At 45.9% G+C, this 23719-nt stretch overlaps 1 protein-coding gene across 1 annotated transcript in view; it reads left to right on the top strand.

Annotated features, from left to right (window-relative positions):
- Positions 1–23719, top strand: part of RABGAP1 (RAB GTPase activating protein 1) — a 967778-nt gene that overhangs the window by 503 nt on the left and 943556 nt on the right. The window contains exon 2 of the mRNA XM_086921082.1: positions 2220–2398. The gene's annotated coding sequence lies outside the window, so the exon portion shown is untranslated. The remainder of the gene's footprint in view (positions 1–2219; positions 2399–23719) is intronic.

The following is a 23719-nucleotide window of genomic DNA, read 5'->3' as shown; positions in this document are numbered from 1 at the left end:
GAAATCTATATCTCCCTTAAACATCTATATCTCCCTTAAACACTTTTCACATCTTATTTGATAAAAAAAAGCTATTTGACACAGATGTAAGCACCTTAGCGTTGTTTTAAGATTTCATTATCACTTGATTTCACTCTGTGCAGCCTTTTTTTTTATCCACAATTTTTATTGTTTTGTACAAAGAGAAGACGGTATTGTGACAAAAAACATCAGTAAAACTCTCCCCTCCCAACCATTATCCCACGCCAAATACAGTACGATGGCGTCTGCCGTTGCCCATAGTGGTACCTGGACAGTCTTCAAACGTCCAGGTGTGTGCCCCATAAATCCTGAGAGACCACAACCTATATCTTCTACAATCTCCTCCCACCCTCTAAACTCAAACCCACACTCCTCCCCCATCTTCCCACCCCCCTCAACCCCCCCACCCTTGCGAACAATAAAGCCAAACACCAAAAGCCCATGCCCCATAACCCCCCCCCCCCCACACCTCCCCACCCTCCCCACGCGTGTCTGAGTACTACCAGTGCGGGCTGGAACCAGCCATCGGCAGGTCCAGCCAGAAACAGACCATCAGAAGTAGGCAGATATTGTCATCATTCGTCTCGTGATAGGGGTAGCAATCTAGGGTGTAGTCCCTCAGCAGATGGCCCATACTATGTCATATGAGGCGCCGGGCTATGCGCGGGGGATTCTTCGTCTTCAGCCTCAGTAAGTGCGAGTTCCAGGACCAACCTTTCCACTCTGTGCAGCCTTGTGGAGTGACTTTGATGATTCCACACGAAGACAGAAAAAGCTGCTGCATTAGAAACTATCCTCTGACCAAATAGTAAAGTCTTTATTGCTCCTTAATCTATTCCCTTTTCAATACTACTAATCGGCCAGCCTGTCTTGGGTGGATATATCAGCACTTTACAATTAGAAACGTGGGTTGATGCCTTGATTGTGCTTCACTGGTTTCTACCTCTGAAATGATTTGTGTAACATTTCATTAGTCACAAATATTTGTTAAGAAAGCACAGAAGTAAGTTTGTGGGAAATGGAACTAGTCGCCCCTTTGTTTTATTTTTCTACTTTTTCTTCTATATCCGATTTCTTCAACCCAACTAATATCCATGCAATGCAAATCAAAGGAGTGTTGTAAAACAATAGTTTTGTAGCTTACCTCAAGGTTTTGTTACCACCAAGCACATACTGAGGTGGTGTTTGGATTAAAATGTGAATTGAATCGTGTATTGCATATACCCAGTCGTCCTTTTACTTTTTAAACAACTTTATTTTTTTATTTCTAGATTTAGGATACGTATACCAAACAATATATATGTTTGGTATGGGGTAACATCAAGTACAAGTGATAAAATGTTTGCAACAGCTTGTATCTGTCTAAATGCCACTCATTCGTTCAACCAGTTATTATTGCTGTGGAGCATGAAATGCAAACTGGATATTTAGGTTAACAGGCATGACTGTTGCATCATGTATGCAATATCAGATAAACCAGTCACACTCTTCCCTGCATCTCCACCTCAAAGAATCGAGAACTTGAGACCACAACTGGTTGAAAAATGCGAGGTTTGTTCCACCAAGCTTGTCGTCCACATATGTCAGGAAAGTGGCCCACACCCTTCAAAAATTTTAGTCATTCTTTATCTAGGCTGCAAACCATTCTGTTGCATTAATGTTCCAGTTTTTTGCCCACCATAAATGGATGGGGATTTCTTCAAGCATTTTCATTCTGAACTATTGTGAGTCTTGTGGCCATTATGCAGGTTAGCAGTTCCCAGGCATGTGTCTCAAATCGTGTGCCTCTATTATGACTATTCTCATTGAAACGGTTTTGCACATTTGGTAATGCAAATCCGCATCATATATTTGAGCTGAAGTTGTTTGTCACAAAAATCAACACTGAGCCACAATAAAGTGTGGCATTACAACTGGCTTTCACTAGACTAACCAAATGTCAAGCTTTTTACGTTGAGTCGGAGCTGGTTGACTGAACTGTATTACACTTTGCACCACTGGCCTGCCATAGGTCTTTCACTTTCTGCCCGATAATGGTTTTACTCGCAATAAAAAATGTCTGCCTGACCGATCCTAATCTTGAATGTTTAAAACTCTTTGTCAGTATCTGGCAAGGATTTTACACTGAGATGTCTACTCTTTGGACTGTAACCATAACGCTACAAAGTTGCTTGCATTGTGTTTTTTCCCCTCCACAGGTCACTCTGAGAGTATTTACAGCGCGCTTCATGACACTGACCCTCTGATCAGATGACCTGCCCTTACTGAGCTCCTACTCTCTCCAGCTCCCAGCCCGGTTACGAAGGCTTGTTGGGTTGCCGCCAAAGGGAGATGCCACGAAATCGCCTTCCAGCCCTCTCCTTCCCTCGAGCAACAGGTAAATGAACAATGCTTGGAAAGTGTTATTATTATTGCTTGAAAGCGTGGGCAGCCCAGGTACTTCAAAACCTCTTTCCCATCTTCTCCTAACCTTGCAAAACTTCACGGTAAAAGACGTTTTCCCTCATCTCCCTATATCCATTCTCTCAGACCCCTCCTCTTGTCGTTTTATTTATAGTTCCAAATCTGACTACTTTTTTCTACAAGATTAGTCACCACACCATTCGCACACCCCTCAACCCATGTCACTCTTCTGTAGGTTGCAGTTATGTCACTCTTGGGCGGACCCCTCTGACTATATATATATATTGTAACTCGTTGTATATTACCTATTCTTTGGGCTTGCACCCTCTTGCACTTTTGTAGACTCCAAAGGCATATTCTGTGTTTTTTTTGTATATAATGGTTGTTCCTCTTCTGCTCCTGGGTAGACATCTCAGGCCTTTACTTTTTTTATTTTATTTTTTATTTGTTTAGCCAATAGCCATTTGCAGAGAACACATACTTAGACCAAGAATGCAGAAGGATAAAACATAATACATTTTGATCATTCACCAAAATAACATATAGGTTATGCTACCAAACAATTTAACCACCCCCCCCCTCCAGATCATATACTTCCTTACTTCCTCCAATCTTGATTACAAAATAAGTACATATAGCAAGTTTCGAGGGGGTGACAGCTATGTAAGTAATATCGGATATCGGCCTCCCGGAGATCATCTTTTAATGTATTGCAGGTGTTAGATACTCAGTAGGAGCCCCCCCCAGATCCTAATGCCCAGTCTCAGTTTCTGTAACACTTTGATGGCATAAAGGCTAGTTACCAATTTACATATAGCATACAGCCTTCCTCTCCACATTTCAAAAGTAGGGGGTTCTTTCTGCCGCCGCAATGATGCTATGCATAGTCTAGCCACTGCAACAGCAATATATATTAAATATCTAAATGCATACATTCCCTGTGCTAGCACACCATCTTCTAAGACCCCCAATAACATACCTGTAGGAGTTATCACAATCTGCACCCCTGTAACTTCCATCAGAAAGGTCTGCATCATATTAATTAGTTGTTCTGGACATTTTGAAAACATATGGACTATATCTGCCTGATCCATCCCGCACCGAGTGCACTTATCTTCATTCACAAAACAAGCTATTTTTGCAGGTGTGTAATATAAATTAAACATGGTTTTATACTGTTGTGTTTTTAAGATTGGAGGAGATTAAGAGTTTATCAGCTAAAATGATAGACTCTTGCAGAATATTTCTCAGAGGGACAGCCTGGTGTTCCTTTTAGCATTCTGTGCCTCTACATCATCCTTTTGTATTTCAATAAGTGTTTGGTATAGGTTTCCAATCCTTTCCCGTCCCTTCACTGCCTCTAGTAGGTTATTTTTCTGTGCTAGGCGTGAAACATCACCTCTTTTAATCAAATAGTCACGAATCTGGAGGTATTTTAAAAAGTCTGCTTTAGGGAGATCGTGCTTAAACAGCAGATGTTGACAGGACATACGCTTCACTAATGTCTACTAAGTCTCCTAGAGTCTGAGTTCCTTTACATCTCCATCTTTTCATAATACCATCCGAGGAAATGGATGGATGTAATGCTGGAGATTCCGTGGGGGTATAATAATTATTCCTACCAATCTGCAGATAGCTCCTAATCTGAAGCCAAGCCTTATGGGCGGCCTGGACCACCATGAAGAAAGTTTTTTTTTAGTAATAACTGGGCTCAAGAATCTTAAACTAATCTCTGTTGTAGAACCCAATAGTGTCTGAAAAATATGAGGTGTTTAATCTGTACTTTCCTCATTTTCCCCAACTAATAGAATTCCCATATGTTGTAGTAAGCATGCCCAATAGTAAAACTGAAAATTGGGAACCGCCCACCCCCCTGGTTCTCGCGGAAGGGTCATAAATTTCATAGCTCGGCGCGGTTTACCCTGGGCCCATAGGAAGCTCCTAATAGATTGTAATTTCTGAATCTGTTTCCCTGTAATTTGTAATGGCACCGCCCTGAAAAAATTAAGGACCTTTAGCAGGATATTCATTTTTAGGACATGACATCTTCCCAGCATTTGACAAGTGTAGGCCTTCCATCCTATCTAATTCCTTTTTAATCTTGCTTAGCATAGGGTCCCAATTGGACAAAACCATCGTATCAAGGCTCCCATTCAGACCCACTCCCAGATACGTTGCCTCCTTCATTACACTAGGATCATTAAAGTGTACTTGGTCTGTACATATAACCTGTGTCTTAGCCTGAGCTCCCTCCGTATATTGATGCTAGTTGTTCTGTCTCTACCAATGTGGTGGCAGGATCCAACAAAACTATCACTATATCCTCTGCATATGCTAATAAATTAACCTGTTCCTGCCTGGGGCTCAGTGGTTTTATATTTAGCCTATATTCTCGTAGGTTTAGTAATGGGTTAATATATAACGCAAATAGCAGAGGAGAACAGGGGAAACCCTGTTGGGTCCACCTTGATATAGATACTGGGTTCCATTCAAGTCCCAGCGCACAGACCTGGGCATTTGGTGATCTGTACATAGTTTTAACTGTCTGGATGAATCTAGTTCCGAACCCTTGCCACCTCATAGTTGCCCATAAAAATTTCCAGGAGACACGGTCAAACGCTTTTTCTGCATCCAATAGAATCACTCCACATGGCAGTTTACGTGTATTGGCGATATCTAACAGTGCCGTAACTCTACCTATGTGGTTGACAGTGCCTCTCCCTGGTATAAATCCATGCTAGTGGACCGAGACTAAAAGCGTAATCACTCGAGAGTTGCAAGGCCAATATTTTTGCGTAAATCTTCCCATACAGTTTATGAGCGAGATTGGTCTCAACGACCCTGGAAGTGTAGGTGGCTTATCTTTTTTGAGAATTATCATGATACTGGCTGCATCCCATGATGCCGGGGCATCACCCTTCTGTGCCTCCCGAAATACAGTGAGCATATCTGATTGTATCTCTGGTAAAAAGAGTTTATAAAATTCCAGAGGGAGCCTATCTGGGCCAGCAGCTTTCCCTATAGCTAATCAGACTCTCAAGGATTTCGCGATTTCGTGGTTTGCCCCAAAATCTGCACTTTTGTAAAAATGCCCCAATTTTTGCAAAAGTGCCCGCAACATCGTCACGTTTGTAAAAATGTTGCATTTTTTACATAAGTGCCTGCTAAAATTAAGGATAATTCTTTAATTTTCATTGCACAGAAGTAGGTCTGCTTACAGATCAGGTTGGAAGCCCCTAGTCTAACGCAGCCCTCACCATTAACCCCTTCCACGCTGATGACGAGCTGGGCTCGTCATGGCGTAGCCTCCTCGCACGCTGATGAAGAGCCCAGCTCGTCACGCACAGTGCGTTTTCGCAAATGCCAGCGTGCGAGCGGAATTCTGCTAGCGCGCATGGTGTTAATAAGGGTTAGGCCTGCTTTAAGGGGGGCGTTGTCTAATTTCCCCTGAACCGCCTCTATCTATTAAGTATGCCGATGCACTGGGTTCATGCTGTACAGATTCGGGAAACCTGCTCATGCTGTACAGAATAAACGAAAGGAGGGGGAACATGCACGCTCATGAGACCATATCATTTTGTAGGTGTATGCATGTATTATGTTGTATGTGCATTTTAATTCATGTGCTTCACTTCTCTTATTCTTCACAACTTCCTCTTCTGGCCACTTTCCTCTCTCTATCTCAGAAACACACCCCTCCCATCTAGCACCCCTCTTAACTTCTATCCTACGCCATTCTTTAATGCGCTCGTACATCTCTTTAAACACCCACCTATCACATCTACACTAACACGCCCCCTAAACCACACACACACACTCTCTCTTGCTCTCGCTCTCTCTTGCTCTGTCTCTCTCTCTCGCAACAAACGTATAGATCTCCCTTACAAGTGCATGTCAAGTCGTGCCCTCAGAAACACATCCCCTAAAATGCACTTATGGATCACTCGGCTGTATGGACCTCTCCCTCACTCGCACACTTAATGTACAAACAGCTTACCCGGCCACATATCTTCTTTACACATTTCTACCATGCATTGTATACCCATACAACATACACATATATATCTGTTTTTGACACAACGTTCTCTTACATACTCTCCATGAAGACGTGCAGCCCTTAGAGGCTCACGTTACACTTAAACACATATCTCACTTGCACAGATCCCCCGTTGCACTCAGATCGCTAGTAACCACGCATCTCCTTACCACACAACATCCTTACACAACAGACACACACACACACAAACACACACATGCACGCCCATCTCACTCACAAGCACACATTGCTTCAACAGCAAACATTTCCCTTACATGTGCACCTCCCTTATGTATACATCGCTCTTAAACACAAACACAGATATCCCTATCTTTTTATCCCGTTTAAATACACTCACCACCCTTACACGCATACACAACGGCACACATGATCCTTACACATAATTTCTCTTAAACACTTACGCATACACACATATCTCTCTTTCACACAATCCGTTTGCCTTTTGAAAACCATGTTTTTCTCCAACTTACTTATTTCCCTCTGACCATCGGGAGAATCTCCCGTATGGGCAATATCTGAAAATACAGCGAAATTGTAGCAATTTGTCCACTTACAAACAGCAAGCAAATGCATTGACCGTCAAACTGGAAAACAGAGGGTACCCGAATGGTATAATAAACAAGAGCCAGAAGAGGGCTAGAAACCAACAAAGGGATGCTCTTTTGGAAAATAATCGCCCAACCGAAAGTGGTGAGATCCCTTTAACGTGTGTGACAACTTTCAACCCGCTATCAAATGTAGTGAGAAAATGTATCTTCAAAAATTGGAGAATCATCACCAGCAATAAGACCCATTGGCAGAAGCCTCTTTTTTCGTACAAAAGGGCCACAAGTCTTAAAGACTCCCTGGTCCACACGCGACCAAGGGAAGAAGGAAATAACAACCAAGCACCAAGTGTTCTGAACGCTTGGGGGTTACCACCAGTCACAGGACACCACCCATGTGGGAATTGCAACATTGGCCATCTAACCTCACACACTAAATTTCTGGATCTGATAGACGGCACACAATGGGAACAACGCAGCCACACAAATTGTAACACCTCGAATGTTGTGTACCTGATTACTTGCAGATGCAGTCTACAGTACGTGGGGATGACATCTAGACGCATCAAAATCAGGATATGTGAACATCATAGCAATATACGTTGTAGGAAATCAACACCAAATTGACATCCCATTTTCTACAACTTAATCACACACCGAATAACCTGGAATGGACAGTTCTGGAGCACCTGGAAAGCTGTTCTGAGTCCTCTTTGTTCGAGAAAGAACAACGCTGGGTGTATCGCCTTGACGCCAACAAAACCGGCCTCAATGATGACATACCATGGGGCAGTGTGCTAAGAAGATAGACACATTCAGTTTCAGTTTCATAGCATTTTTCGCCATCCACTGACCTGATGCTATGCCCCCACCCTGCCCTCTATTTTCTGAGTATTTTTTGAGTACTTTTAAAGGACTTCCTCGTGCATAGAGATATAGCCATCATTAGACTGGTAAATATAGGTCCCCACACTTGAGTACCCACCCGGGTTTCATACACATTCTCAGAGGTTGTTCATAGTCTGTCCATTCACTAGTTTGGAACTGATTGCGGTCCAACACCATCAGACTATTTTTATTTATGCACTCTATATAGCGCGGACTTTACCCGAAGGTGACAGAGCGCTTCACAATAGGAACAGAAATGATACAAACTGAGAACATGACACGAGCAACAGATTGCAGAGGCTACAAACATGATAAAGGGAAGTCCATATTGCAGTGTAGCTACAGATCTAATTACAAATTAAAGGGATGACCGCAATGGCCTAGATATACTACAATGCAACATTGGGACACACTGGGATAGTTACATCTGCCCTCTTTTTCCGACCGTTAGGAATGTCTATTTCCACCTAAATGCATGTCTCAAGCCATATGCGTATACAATTACAGGTTGCCCGTTATTCAGAATGATCGTGCTCAGACAGGGTTCTAATATAATTTAATTACATGTTATGTTATGTTATATTAATTTATTATGCGCACAGATACTCCAGCCAAGGAGCGTCCCGGCGCAGAGACAAGGTAGAACATAACACAACAGGAGAATGAAAACATAAAAGCAGCTAAAATAGGAATGTTTTTATAGCCCTCCGGAAAGTCAAGAGGTCCTCCATCAGACGGATTTCAACAGGAAGGGAGTTCCATGCTGACGCGGCCTTTACACTGAACGAGCGGCCTCCCATGCGACTGAGCCTGAATCTAGGGACCACAGCAAGGGCCAAGCCCTGGGAACGGAGGGTACGGGTGGGAACGTAAAAGGAGAGACAGCTAGATAAGATTTCTGGGCCAATACCTCTCAGAATCTTAAAGGCAAGGCACAGAACCTTAAAGAGGATGCGCTTCCTTACAGGGAGCCAATGTAGGGAACGAAGGACACCTGCCACCGAGCTGAATCTGGGCAGTCCGACAATCGCCCTGGCCGCAGCATTCTGAACCCGCTGCAGACGGGTTAACTCGGCCTGGTTGGCCCCAGCCAGAAGAGAGCTGGCATAATCCAGGCGGGAGATGATAGTTGCCTGGATCACCAGCTGCCTGGTCGGGGCGTCAAAGAACTTGAGAACAGGTCTGAAGCCCCTTAGCAATCCGAAACAACAGGCCGCAGTTTTTTTGGTGTGCCCTACAAAGGAGAGGCCCGCATCCAGCCAAACCCCCAGGTTTTTTACCTCCGATACCGGGGTCGGAGTGGGTCCCAGCTCTGAGGGCCACCATTGGTCACCCCACAACTCCACTCCCTTACCGACAACCATCACCTCCGTTTTTGTGGCATTTAGCTGGAGACAGTTGCCTGTCAACCAGCTAGCCACCGCCTTCAGTCCAGACTGAAACCTGGGGGCCTCAATCTCCGCATCCCCGCTGAGAGTAACGGCCAGCTGTGTGTCGTCGGCATATGAGACCAGAGTTAGGCCCCACTGCCTAGCGACATCAGCCAGCGGTCTCACGTAAAGGTTGAACAACGTGGTACTCAGCGAGGACCCTTGCGGAACCCCCATGGCCAGCGGTTGGAAATTGGACTTGAAGGGAGGGATGGCAACACAGAAGGAGCGGTCATCTAGAAAGGAGCGGAACCATTGCAACACCTGGCCGCCAATGCCAGTCTCCTCAAGCCGATGCAGGAGGATGCTGTGGTCTACCGTGTCAAAGGCGGCGCTGAGGTCTAATAATATGAGCGCCGCCGTTTGACCAGCATCCAACCTTGCACAGAGATGTTCCACCATCACAAGTAACGCGGTCTCTGTGCTGTGACCGGCACGAAATCCGTTTTGTGTGGGATCGAGGGCATTGGTCCGTACAAGATGTTCAGACAGGGACAGATTGACATGGGCCTCTGTAATTTTGGCTGGCCAGGGTAGCAACGAAATGGGGCGATAACTTTCGGGCTTGGACGGGTCCAGGGAGGGCTTTTTAATAATTGGGGACACCACAGCTTGCTTCCACTTAGCTGGAACTACTCCCGTTTCCAAGGAAAGGTTGACAAGGGAACATACAGCTGCACGTCCCATCCACTCCTTTAGCAGGGTCATCACTCTTAATTGTATGTAATCTCCCTGGGCCAACCCGTTTTGCATTTATACCACACCGGGATTCGAACCCATACTTCTCAACCATCTCCCTGGCCTGTACAGCTTTAAGGCGTTGGACGCGTCGGATACCTAGTGACGTCACCCACCCACGTGAGCACGTCTGGCCAATCACGCAATTATCATACTTAAGCCGATCCCTTGCGCTTTCCGGTATTCCCGGAAGACAGCAGCCGAGAGAGCAGGTACACAGTGGGGAGTCGCGGGTGCCGAAGTAAGTAATTCCTGCCATTTTCCTCCGTAAGCACGTAGTTTTGATCACCTTTCTCGTGCTGACTCCTTGCGGTTTCTTTTACCATCAGATGGACACCGCGTGAAGGAGTCCCGCGCTGTCTTTACCGAAGGGGCGTGATTATGCCTCTAAGGAAGTGAGTGTACAAGCATTTACGACCGTTGCAGTTGCTTTGCATTTCTCCCGCACTTAGAGGGGAGTTCCCTGGCTGCTCCAGGTTTTTGATCCTAACCATATGCACATGATGATGATTTATAAACACTGCATAAATTGTACGTTTAACGACTTAGAATCGATTAGTATATTGCTTGCCAAATTTCACAATGAACTAAATAGCTGAGCAATGACTTGATGCCGGTCCTTCTAAAAGGCCGGCTATTCGGGTTGATTTAGGTGCAACTAACCCCATAGCCTGGGCGAGCACCTTACAGTTGGTGGGATGTAAATCATGCATCACGCCACAGCCTGCATTGTCAAAGACCAATGATAACAATCGCATCTGACTGAAGAAATTAATTATTTAAGTTTCCTCATGTGTGTTTTTGTTTGTCTCTTTTCTCCCTACAGGTTTTTGATGTATCCCTACTAATTATTGTAGTGGGTAACTACGGAAACTATCCGGGACTTTCTCACTGTACATATTTTTCACATTTCGAGCCTCCCGGGAGGGTACGCGCGCACACCACCGGAGGACTTTTGTGTAGGTCCTGACGAATGCTGAGCAAATTGCAAATTTACAGCAGAAACATGTTGACCAACTTTTGATCCTTACTAGGAGATCTGAATAATCATCTAGAGGCACACCGCCCGTGTTTAAATGGGTCGGTGCAGTCTCTGTCTGAGGAAGTGCAAAACTGGTTAAGGGTAGCTATAGATACCGGTCTACCACTTTCTAAAGCAAAACATAAGGGGAGAAGGCCACCTGCACCCTAGTTTAATGAAACATTAAAAAAGGAAAAATCTGAATGTAAAGTTCTGGAGTGGAGATGGAGAAAGCACTACCTCCCAGAAGCAAAAACAGAATATAAAAGCAAGCTGAAAATGTATCGGTCTCTCTGTGACAAAGTGCGAGCAAACTATGTCTGCTCCTCGATATCAGAGGCCTTAAACCGCTCCCAAATGTTATTTAAAATGGTAAAAGAACTGGCTGCTCAAAAACAATAGCTAGCCCCCCAGAATTAAGTAAAGGCCAATGTGAAGCCCTAGCATCGTTTTTCTATTCTGAAAGTGGATGCAATCCATCAAGGAATAGTGATAGCTAAACAATGTGATTTATATTCCGGGACAACTCCCCCTCTTGGAGAGGAGCAAGAGTGTGGATTGGAGGTAGAGCGGCCTTTGAATAAAGGAAACGTCCTAGATAAATGGCCCAATTTGAGTAATTTTAATTAAACTGCTCAGCTCGATTAAGTCTGGATCCCAGAAAGACCCTTTACCTTGTAAAATCCTGAAAAAACTCTCTCCAGATGTACTGGATATTATCACAAGTTTACTAAATAGGTCCCTGCATGAAAATACAGTACCGTCCGAGTGGAAGCATGCCATGATTCAACCCATTCTGAAGAAAGCAGGAACAGACCCTAATCAGCCCTCCAACTTTCGTCCAATTACATTATTACCAATTTTCACAATAATTCTTGAAAAATATGTAAACCACATCTTAACTGAATTTGTTACCACCCACGATCTATTACCTCCCGGTCAATCAGGATTCAGAGCAGGCTTCTCAACGGAGACCACGCTCTTGGGGGTGACGGAAAATATCAGGAGTAGGCTGGACAAAGGAGAAACTGTGGCCCTGGTGTTGTTGGACCTCAGTGCCGCGTTTGATTCAATATCCTATGCGGTCCTGATTTCAACATTGCAATCATTAGGTATCTGTGGTCCAGCATTGGAATGGCTTATTTCTTTTCTAAAGGAAAGGTCATTTCAGGTTTTTTCTCAGAACGCATGCTCCGACATCCACAATTTTGAACATGGTGTTCCCCAGGGATCAATTTTGAGTCCTTTATTATTTAATTTATACATGAGCCCTCTGGCTAAGATTGTGGAAGAAACCGGATTAGTGATGTTTTCTTACGCAGACGATTCCCAACTTGTTGTTTCCCTGACTTCTGACACAGTGGAAGATGAGTCCATCCTGAAAAGTGGCCTGAAGAAAATCGCAAGATGGATGCAGGATAATGTTCTCCAACTGAATGGGGACAAAACAGAGGCTATCATCCTAGGGAATAACAAAAATTTGTGGGGCCCCCACCACTGGCCAACTGAGATGGGCAAGATCCCCGTCCCAGTGACTCAAGCACGCAATCTCGGAGTCATTATAGACAATGCGCTTAGGATGCATAAGCAGGTGGAAAAAACGGCAGGAACATGCTTTGCCATCCTAAAATGGCTGAAGAAAATCTGTTGGATGCTACCTGAGCCAACCAAGAAGACTGTGGTGAATGCTTGATTACCTCCCGTATTGATTACGGAAATGTCTTGTACTTGGGCGCAAATAAAGCACTAATTCGTAAGCTACAGGTAGTCCAAAATTCTGCAGCTAGGCTTATATGCAGAATTCCCAGACACACCTCAACCACTAAATACCTCCGAGATTTGCACTGGTTGAAGCTGGAAAAGCGGATCAGATTTAAGGCCCTTTGCATTATGCACAAAATAAACATGGCCAGAGCCTCGAAATATCTGATGACACTGGTCCACCCGTACCTTCCGTCTCGATCATTGCGCTCCTCTACCCAAAAGAAATTCAATATTCCCAGATTTAAGCTTTCCCCCGTAGGAGGCAGGTCTTTTCTCTATCAAGGCCCAATGTTGTGGAATTCCATGCCTCTTGCAGTTCGGATGGAAGATAATTATGGCAGATTTCGCAAAAGCCTCAAAACTTGGCTATTCAACATCTAAATCTCATATTCCGTAGTGTTGTTTATCTTTACAAATCTCAACGCCGGGAAACCCTTTCTGGGTAGCTGTTGCGCGTAACAAATGCAATAAATAAATAAATAAATAAATAGAATACCTCATGGTGGAATTCATCAACGCTTTTCTCTTTCTCGTTTCAGCTGTGTGTTCTCTTGCTCACACACAGCTTTTTCTAATTGTATTGTCCCTGTGTCACCTCTGAGTTTTTTCTTGAGCATATGTAGGCCATTATATCCCGTCCTCTCTTTACCCTTTCCTTACACACTTTCTTTCTTTCTATTCCCCCCATTTCGCATTTCCACCTCATCATTTTCAATCTTGTTTTCCGATTCTCTCTCTCTCCCACTCCTCCCTCACTCTTGTGTACATCTCATCCTTTCCTCCCATCACCTTCTCTCCTCTCGTGGTCCCCACCTCTTTCTTGTGCTCTTTTCCTTCTCTCTCTCTCTCTCCTCCCCTCACGCACAGCAAGTCTGAGATACAGCACAGAGGGATGCTGACTCCTAACTCCCTCACTCCAATCTCCTCCACCCTCCAACATTGCCCACCCACCGTCTGAGCTGTGGGAGAAACCCCCTCCTCGCTGACAAGATGCCATCCGTTTGCCCTTGTACCCTCCTGAGGACCTGTGGGGGGCAGGATATTCAGGTAAGTTGGCTCTCCACCCTGGGCGTGGCTGTTAGGAGAGGGAACAGGTGTCAGAAATCCTGTCCAGCCTGGAAAGGGAGCATGGTGCATTAGTGTAGCAGCGCAGCAATAACTGTACTTGACCGGTGCATGCCCATTTCTTCATACATGTGAGGTGTTTTGTCACACTAGGTTGTGAGACGGCAACTTGGAGTGGGGACAGTTCGACGGGGGAGGCTTAAGACACGGTCCTCCGAAGTTTGTAGCCTCTCAGTTCGAGTCTTTTGTTTATTTTGCTTGTGCATGTTTTTTGAGGACATGATGTTGTCATTCAAGGCATGTCTGCGAAAATGATTGCATGTTCACTCACACTCAGTGTTTAATTTAATATCTTCCGTCCAGCAGAGTTGAGAAAGTTTATTAAAGATTTTTTTAAATGTTTTTTCCGATTCACAACCCTACCATAAAAACATCTAGTGTTGGCAAAGCCAATCGGTCTTGGCTGTAAAAGGATGAGCTATTGGCTTTACCAATGGTTGTTCGTACTTGCACAACAGCTTCAATTGACTGCATGGCCAACTCATCTCTTCATCCTTCTGGGGTCAAAAACATGTGGGCTGTACAGTTGTGATCTCTCTTAGACAAAATTATCTACTTGTTTCACTTTCCTGTCTGTGCATAACAAATTTTTCCCCAACTGTGCATAACATAACAGATAACACACATTTTCCTGTCGGCAGAATAACATTGCGCACTTTAATGAATCCGTCTGTGTGCGTCTTTCCATTTTTTCACTTTTCCGCCCGTCTGTGCAATAATAAAGAATGATATTATAATAAACAATGCTTAACATCGCATTAACGTATGTGTAATGCTTAACATTCTGTGCGCGTCTCTTTCCATTGTTTCACTTTTGCCTGTGCAATGCTTAAGATTCTGTGCGCGTCTCTTTCCATTGTTTCACTTTCGCCTGTGCAATGCTTAACATTCTGTGAGCGTCTCTTTCCATTGTTTCACTTTCCCACCCGTCTGTGCATTACACATTTTTTCTCACATTTTTTACTTTCTGTGCAATACTTAACATCGCATTACCGCTTACATCTTGCATTAACGTTTACATCATGAAGGTACGTTGTTCTCGTTTAAACTATATTGCGATGTCCTAATTGCGTTGTAATGTCATCGCGAAGTGTCCACTTCGTTGCGATGGGTGTTCGCTTCCTTTGGGACCTGCTTTGCAACAGTTGATGTTGTTGCACCAAGGATATTGTGCTGCATAACTAAATACTTATAAGGTCCCAAAGGCGAGACCGATTAGCTATGCCATTGCTTGTTGTACATGTAGCCCAAAGCTCAATATCTCTCCCCTGAGCCCTGCTTTCATAGCATCCCAAACTATGTCACATTTAGTGGAGTTTCGATTTATGGCCAAGAACTGAGTTAACCATTGTCGTATATGACAAATGAAGCCTTCATTTAATAAAAACTTCCTATTGGAAGAGAATGTTCCTCTGGAACGTGCCAAACCATACATTGTAAGTTTCAGCAGGACCGGGTTATTATCCGAGGTAATTTGGGGAAAAATCTGTATATGTGCGTCTACTAAGTGAGTTTTAGTTACAAAAAAGTAGTCTAATCTGGCTAACTTTTGATGTGGACAGGCGTAAAATGTGTATCCTGGATTTGGATGTTTCAACCTGGGCCATACATCAACTAAGCTATGTTCATGAATAAGCTGCTGTAAGGCTTTATATACCTTAGGTTTCCTGCCATAATATTTATCTCCTCCAGCCCTGGGTCACTTCTCCCAATTGAATATTAAAGTTCCCCGTCATTATCAAAGGCATTGCCCAGGTAGCCAGTTCTATATTCAATAAGTTTCATCATTATTGGAGCCATATACAGGGCCTATTGTAAATTTCTCGTTCGCCGCTACACACTCCATCATAGCCCAGCTACCATACTTATCTGCTAGATTTTTAGTTACTATTAATAAATTATTCTTGACTGGGATAGTAGTACCTTGAGTTACAAACCAGAAGGTCATACCCTAACTCCTTCAGTGTGTTATGTTTACTCCATGGAACATGTCTCTTGGAGACAGACCCCATCAGGGGACATATTCCTTATATCTCGTGCTGCTCCTTGCTGTTTGACCCTTTCATTAAGACCCCGCACATTAAACGTACATACAAATAAAGGTGCCATTTTTAACCTGGTTCAGTACTACACACAACACTCCCTCTCGCTCTTCACATCATCTCTCTTCCTTTTATAAGTTCTGCACTAGCTACAGGCTTACTTAATTTTTTTACCCTTCCTGCCCCACCCCCATGGTAGCCACCCTCCCTCCCCACGCCAACAGCCCCCCCTACTACACTCTATTGCCTCCTCTACCAGCGAAGGTCCCCCTCTCCAACCCTCCCCATATTGGAGGCTGGTAGACCCATCAGTCTACAATAATGGAGAGCCTCGTAGAAAACACCTATTTCCCCCCCCCCGTCCCCCTGAATCACCAATACCCCCAAACCGTGTTTGTAACACAGAAAAGTTGAAAAAAAATAATTAACTGTAGTGGAATAGCCTTTAGCATAAATCTAGAATACGGCTTAGCATTGATCTAGAAAACTGCAAGCATTGTCCAAATTTACCATACGTATATACTATCCTTCCCCCTAGGGCTTAATTTCTTGTAAGTATTATTTTGCTTTTAACTCCGATGTGAAAAATTTTGTTTTTTCTTTATATATTATTTTGTTGGATTTAAAAGAAATGCTTGTGCACCCTTGTCCTGAGAAGGACTAATTAGCTGCCGTAGCCCCCATCTTTTTTCCACAGTAGCATGGCAAAAATCAGGGGTAGCAAAAAACTCTACTCCCGCTGCTCTTCTCTGCCTATCTGGCCTGGCCAGGTCATTCAGAGCCTGTCTGGATAGGAAGTTGGATAAACATATCAATATAGCTCTAGGCCTCGTATTAGATTGGTTTGATCCCGCCTGAATCTTCAGTCAGAAGGGAAAACTGTGGGCATGTTGAATCTCCGTGTCCCACAACAGTGTGTCAATTCCGGGAAGGCGTCTGTAAGGAGTTTCACCACAAACTTCCGGGGATCCGAGCCTTCAACTCCTTCCGGCACACCAAGAATTCTTACGGTGTTGCGCCGGAGGCGATTTTCTGTGTCCTTGAGCTTCCAGGATACATCATTCCTCTGTGTCGTCAGCATATCCGTAGCGGCTTTCTGCACAGTAATTTCATCTTCAGGAGTGGAAATTCGATTCTCGGCTTCAGAAATCCTTTCCGCGATCTCTGAGGAGGATTTGGCCATCCGCCGGATTGAATTCTATAATTTTTGACCAGCACCTTGAGTTTTTTGGCCTTCCGCCTGACTTCTGTGTGTGACATCATTGTTTCATATATAACTATCACCTGAGCGTTCTGATGGATTGTCTTGGTCTTGTCTCTGGCCCCCCCCCCCCCCTCCAGATATATTTCCATAATCTGCGTCATTGTCCTGCTTTTCCCCTGTGAGTTGTCCACAGACAGCAGACCGCTGTGGTACTGAGGACATGGCAGGTAATGCTAGATATCCTATTATACTTTCCAGGGGTCTCCTCTTCCTGGCATTCACTCTATGTGAGAAAGTGCCATCTTACCATCAAGTGTCATCAAGTGGGACCTACTCGACACTACATCGCAGGACGTCGCCTTCCTTACAGATACCTGGATGAACGCATCATCAGCGCCCGACATCGCCATAGCCATCCCGGACGCTTACAAGATCATCCGAAAGGACCCCATCAACCAAACAGGAGGAGGCATCGCCATCGTCCATAAGAACACCATCCGAATCACAACCAGCTCCGACGATAACCTCGCGACCGCCGAACACCTTCACTTCCAGATCCACACCGCCCCCAGGACCACACTTGGAGGCACCCTCATCTACAGACCACCAGGAACCCGCACACAATTCAACAAAGACATCACTGACTTTATCAGCCCACATGCCCTCACCTCCGAGAACTACATTCTACTGGGAGACCTCAACTTCTACCTGGAAAAGAAAAACGACACCAACACCACCACCCTTCTGGACAACCAGGCCAATCTCGGACTCAAACAACTTGTTGACACCCCCACCCACCTTGCCGGACACACGCTCGACCCTATCTTCATCTCCAGCAAACACATCTCCTTCGACCACACCAGAGCTCTCCATTGGACGGACCACAGCTGCGTTCACTTCAGCTACAAAAAGACCACGACCCACAACCCCCCACAACCTATTCTTCGAAGAAACTGGAACAAAATCACCACCGACCAACTCTTCACATCGCTTAACCATAACCCCCCTGCCATATCATCGGACCCAAACCATGCTGCCACCAAACTCACACAATGGAGCACCCACAGCGCTGACGAATTAGCACCCTTGAAAAACCACCAGACCAAACAAGGTAACAAAAAGGCCCCCTGGTTCAACGATGACCTTAAGAAATCCAAGAAGTTATGTCGTACACTCGAGAAAACCTGGAGAAAAAACCCATCCACTGACAACCTGACCACCTTCAAGGACGCCACCCGCAAACACCACCAATTGATCAGATCTACCAAGAAATCAGCATTCAAGGATCGACTCGACAACCACGCCCTCAACAGTAAAGAACTTTTCAACATCGTCAAAGAATTTACCAACCCCACCGCCGGCACCAACGACATCGCTTCCTCTCAAGACCTCTGCGACTCTTTATCCTCTTTCTTCCACAAAAAAATCGCCGACATACATTACAGCTTTGAAAACCAATCCGAAGAACAGTCCAATCCACCCACCTCTGAACCAAAAGAGCACTCTCACAACCTTTGCACCTGGAACCCAATCACTATTGAAGACACCATCCACCTAATGAACTCCATCCACTCAGGATCACCAACCGACCCATGTCCCCACCACATTTTCAACAAAGCAGACTCCATCATCGCACCCCATCTCCGCGATGTCATCAACTGTTCCTTCAACTCCGCTACCTTCCCGGAAAGCTGGAAACATGCCGAACTCGGCGCACTTCTGAGGAAACCCACAGCAGACCCCTCAGAACTTAAGAACTACCACCCCATCTCACTCCTCCCATTCCCTGCCAAAGTCATTGAGAAATCCGTCAATAGTCAGCTCGCCGCCTTCCTTGAATCCAACAATTCCCTCGACCCCTCACAGTCCGGCTTCCGAGCCAAACACATCACCGAAACCGCCCTCATCGCAGCTACAGACCACATCCGAACGCTACTGGACAACGGAGAAACAGTCGCCCTCATCCTACTCGTCCTCTCGGCTGCCTTCGACACAGTCTGTCATAGCACCCTCATACAACGCCTCAACAACGTCGGAATACAAGGAAAAGCTTTGGACTGGATCATCTCGTTCCTCGCCGGGAGAACCCAGAGAGTCCGCCTCCCCCATTCAAATCAGAGGCCACCGAAGTCATCTGCGGCGTACCACAAGGATCATCATTTAGTCCCACCCTCTTCAACGTTTACATGAGTCCCCTCGCTTCCATCGCACGACAACACAACCTCAACATCATCTCCTACGCAGACGACACCCAGCTGATCCTCTCCCTCACCAAAGACCCAAACACCGCCAAAACCAACCTACACGAAGGAATGAACGAAGTAGCCGAATGGATGAAGAACAGCCGTTTAAAACTGAACTCGGACAAAACGGAAGTCCTCATCTTAGGATCATCCCCCTCATCCTGGGACCACTCATGGTGGCCACCGGCCCTGGGTACAGCACCCATACCTACAGATCCCGCACGTAACCTGGGATTCATCCTGGACTCCTCCCTCTCGATGGCCAGACAAGTCAACGCCGTCTCATCTTCATGCTTCAACATCCTACGCATGCTCAATAAAATCTTCCGTTGGATCCCCGCCGAAACAAGAAAGACAGTCACCCACGCACTGGTTACTAGCCGACTGGATTATGGAAATACCCTTTACAACGGAACCACTATCAAACTACAGAAAATACTCCAACGCATCCAAAACGCCTCAGCCAGACTCATACTGGACATCCCCCGTCAAGCTCACATTTCCGGTCACCTGAAAGACCTCCACTGGCTCCCCATCAACAATTTCCTTTGAACAAGAGAATAACGTTCCGTCTCCTCACCCACGCACACAAGGCCCTCTACGACCTAGGACCCGAATGCCTCAACACAAGACTGTCCTTCTGCACACCCACCCGCCAACTACGATCATCCAATCAAGCCCTCGCCGCAATTCCGCGCATCCACAGATCCACCATGGGAGGAAGATCCTTCTCCTACTTAGCGTCCAAAAACCTGGAATTCTCTCCCCACTCACCTCCGCCTTACACAGAACCACCTCTCCTTCAGAAAGCAACTAAAAACCTGGCATTTCGATAAGTAATTCACCCTCCCTCCCTCAAGCGCCTTGAGACCCTCTGGGTGAGTCGTGCGCTATATAAATACTTGAACTTGAACTATCTTTCTTGGATCGTATGCCCACACTTTTTGCTGAATTTCTGATGTACTTTGACTGAGTGTGACCTGGGCTCCTGACAATCGGGTACCCAGGGCCTGTTTTTCTTCCCTAAAAACTGTATTGAAGCTAAAATCTAATTGGCATCTCTAGCCACATGTCAGCCCCTAGTAAATGGTACCATAGGTACCCACAGCATTGTGACCAGAGAAGACCTCGAAGGGCTACAGCACTTATTGTGCCACTCTTAGGGGCCCTGCACCCTGACACACACACACACACACTGCCTTTGCAGGCTGAGTGTCCTGGTGCAGAACTAAACAGAGTCAACCTGGTACACATCCCTCTGTGCCAGGCCCACAAACCCACTGCCCTGGCATACATAGTCACCCCTCTAGCTGGGTGCCCTATGCCAGTGGTGTGGGCACAGGTGCATGAGCCCCGTGCCCCTACAGTACCCAGGGCCGTTCCTGGGCACTAGGTGCAGTGATGCCATTAAGAGTATATGGTGCTGGGAGGTTGTCATTACGAACTCCACAGCACCATAATGGCTACACTGAAGACTGACAAGTTTGATATCAAACTTCTCAGCACATTAAACCCACACTGATGCCAGTGTGGGATTTAACGTAAAATGCACTATGGAGGTCATGTTGGAGATGCCCCCTGAAACCTAACCTACAATCCACATCTTGTTTGAGAGGCTGCCTAGGCTGCCACACAGCAGACCCGTTGCTGGACCCCTGGGTGGGGAGCCCCTGCTCTCCTGGGCCTGCAACAATGCACATCCTAGGCGAGGTGCTAGGTCTCCTCCCCCAGGATGGGTAAGGGGAAGCTTCAAAGGCATGCCGCCCTTTGAGCCTCTCCAGGCCACTTGCTGTACTCAGCAACTGGCCCCCACCAGTTCTGACACCCACTCTGGCAGGAAGACTGGTGGGAAACCCTATGTCAGGAAAGGGGATGTGCTAGCCTGTGCCAACTCCACCCCTCAGGTGGAGGAGGCGAGGTGAAGCACGACTCCAGGCTACCGCCATCTTGAGGATGGGGAGCCCTACCCACTCACAGCTTGGCTCCTGCCCCTCTCCCACAGGAGAGGAGCAGGTTAGGGGGTGTACCCACCCCAGGACAGGGACCTATCGGTCCTGCCCTCACCCTACATGTAACACCCCTAAATTTAGTATTTAGGGGCACCCTGAACCTTCTTTCTTGTTTCAAAATCTGGATCTGAGGAAGGCAGACCAAGAAGACCTGCCGTGCAGCTGCTAACAAGAGGACGACACCAACTGACTTGGCCCCTGCCCTCCCGGCCTGTTGATCCTTGAACCTGCTCCTGCTAAATCCCGGCATCTCCTGCGGACAACAACCTCTAGAACCCCAGAGGACCTGCCTGCCTTGACCCTCTTAGAGACTGGGACTCCCATGAGCAGTGGTTCTGCTCAAACGGCAATACCCCTGGTGCCAGCCAGGAACCGCGAACCCAGCCCACTCTGCACCCGCCGAGCTCGGCCTGTGCCCAAGTGGATAAAGCCCCTTAGGACGTCCCCCTGGCGATTCTGACCTGGAATCCAGTGCCCAAGGACCCTCCTCAACGACCCAGACGACTCCTGCAGCCTCAGAACCAGGGACCGCCCCCCCAACCTCCACCACAGAGGGTAAGATTCCCCGACGCCAAAAGACACCCCTGCACCTGGCACCCCCCCCCGGCCCCTTGTGCCCAACTCCGGGGTGCCTACCTATCCTCCAAGATCTCAACTTACCCCGCGAAGTGTTGGTCGCTCCAGAAGATCCTCCGTCCCCGAGCCTGCAGCCTTTGTTCACTTTCCAAGATCTCCATTGATTAACATTGAGCGCCCGACGGCTCAAAAGCACCCTGCAGCCAGCCGCCGAGTGCCCCTGGCAATGCAACCTTTGCCCTATCCTACTTCCCCATTTGCCCTGAGCAAGTGACCAGGAGCCCAGCTCCCACAGCCGCGTGGCCTGCTAGCCAGCCGCCACAAACCGAAGGCCCCTTGCCTCTCATTGGATAACATTGGGCCTAACTACCTCTGCACCCGGCTGCCCCTGTGATGCTGAGGCTGTACCAACTGTACCTACCTGACCCTGGGAGACCCCTGAGTCTATGCCCAGAACCTTAACTCTACCAGTCGAGTACTTACCTAAAAGCCGATAACTCACTTTTCTTCCATAGGCTAACATTGACTGGTTTCACTTGGAAATCCTTCCAAGTGTGGAGTTTTGGAAATTTAAAATATTCACCTAAAATCAGCCGAACAACGAATTCTGATTTACTCTCCTGTTATCAGGAGAGACCTCAGTGCTGCATCTTTTAGTCCAGCACAAACCCTGAAAAGTGATTTTAACCGTACTTACCAGTAACCTGAATTTTCTTCCATAGGAAACCATTGACTGTTTTTATGTGAAATTTATTCTAAGTGTTGATGTCTGCAAACTACATATCTTCTTTAAAAATCGTATCAACTACCGAAACGTAATTACTTACCTGTTTTAGATAGAGGTCTCAGTGCTGAACCTAGGAGTCAAACACTGGATTATAAAAGTAGCGTAAACATACCTTACCTGCAACTTGAATTTCCTTCCATAGGATAACATTGGTAATTTCACCTAGAAAATTTTCCAAGTGTCAACTTTTAAAATACAATAATATTCCTAAAAAATCACTACTGCAACAAACGCTTTTACCTAACTGTTTACAGGACATGTCCCAGGACTGAATCTAGGATCCAGTCTAGAGGTTAGAAAAGTAATCTACAAAGTAACTAATTGCATAGAACTAGAAATTCCCATTGAGCTCAATGTTGCAGTGTTTGAAATTGTGTTGCCTATTGCAACAAACTGTAACTATTGCATTCAAAAAGTCTATTGCCTGTTTGAAAAGTATATAACTAAAGTAATTCATTCAGAGAAAGTATATTTTGATACCGTGTTGGTTCTAAAAATAAAACAACTGTATCTTTTGATACAAAACAATTGGCCTAGAGTTCAGTTCTTGAGTTTGTGAGACCATTTGCTGACTGAGTGTGTACAACAAATGCTTTACACTGTCCTCTGATACTGTCTTACTGCTCGACCAAGGTACAACTTTAGAGAGTAAGGTGATATCTAACTTTAGCCTCTGCCAAACCTCTGGGAACTGGGGACTCTATACACTGCACCTTACTTTGGTCCAGTATATATAGAGCCACTTTCTTACACTCCACCGCCTACTTGTTGAGCCAAGAGGGTCATCCGATATGTGTACCAATTCCTCGCCTAATGAATTGGACTGATCCGAGAGTGAAAAAAGGGACTCTCTATATCGGTCTCAG

This window comes from Lissotriton vulgaris, chromosome 5, assembly GCF_964263255.1.
Source record: "Lissotriton vulgaris chromosome 5, aLisVul1.2, whole genome shotgun sequence".
Lineage (NCBI taxonomy): Eukaryota > Metazoa > Chordata > Amphibia > Caudata > Salamandridae > Lissotriton > Lissotriton vulgaris.
The sequence above is the reverse complement of the archived record's forward strand: the minus strand, read 5'-3'. Positions and strand labels throughout refer to the sequence as shown.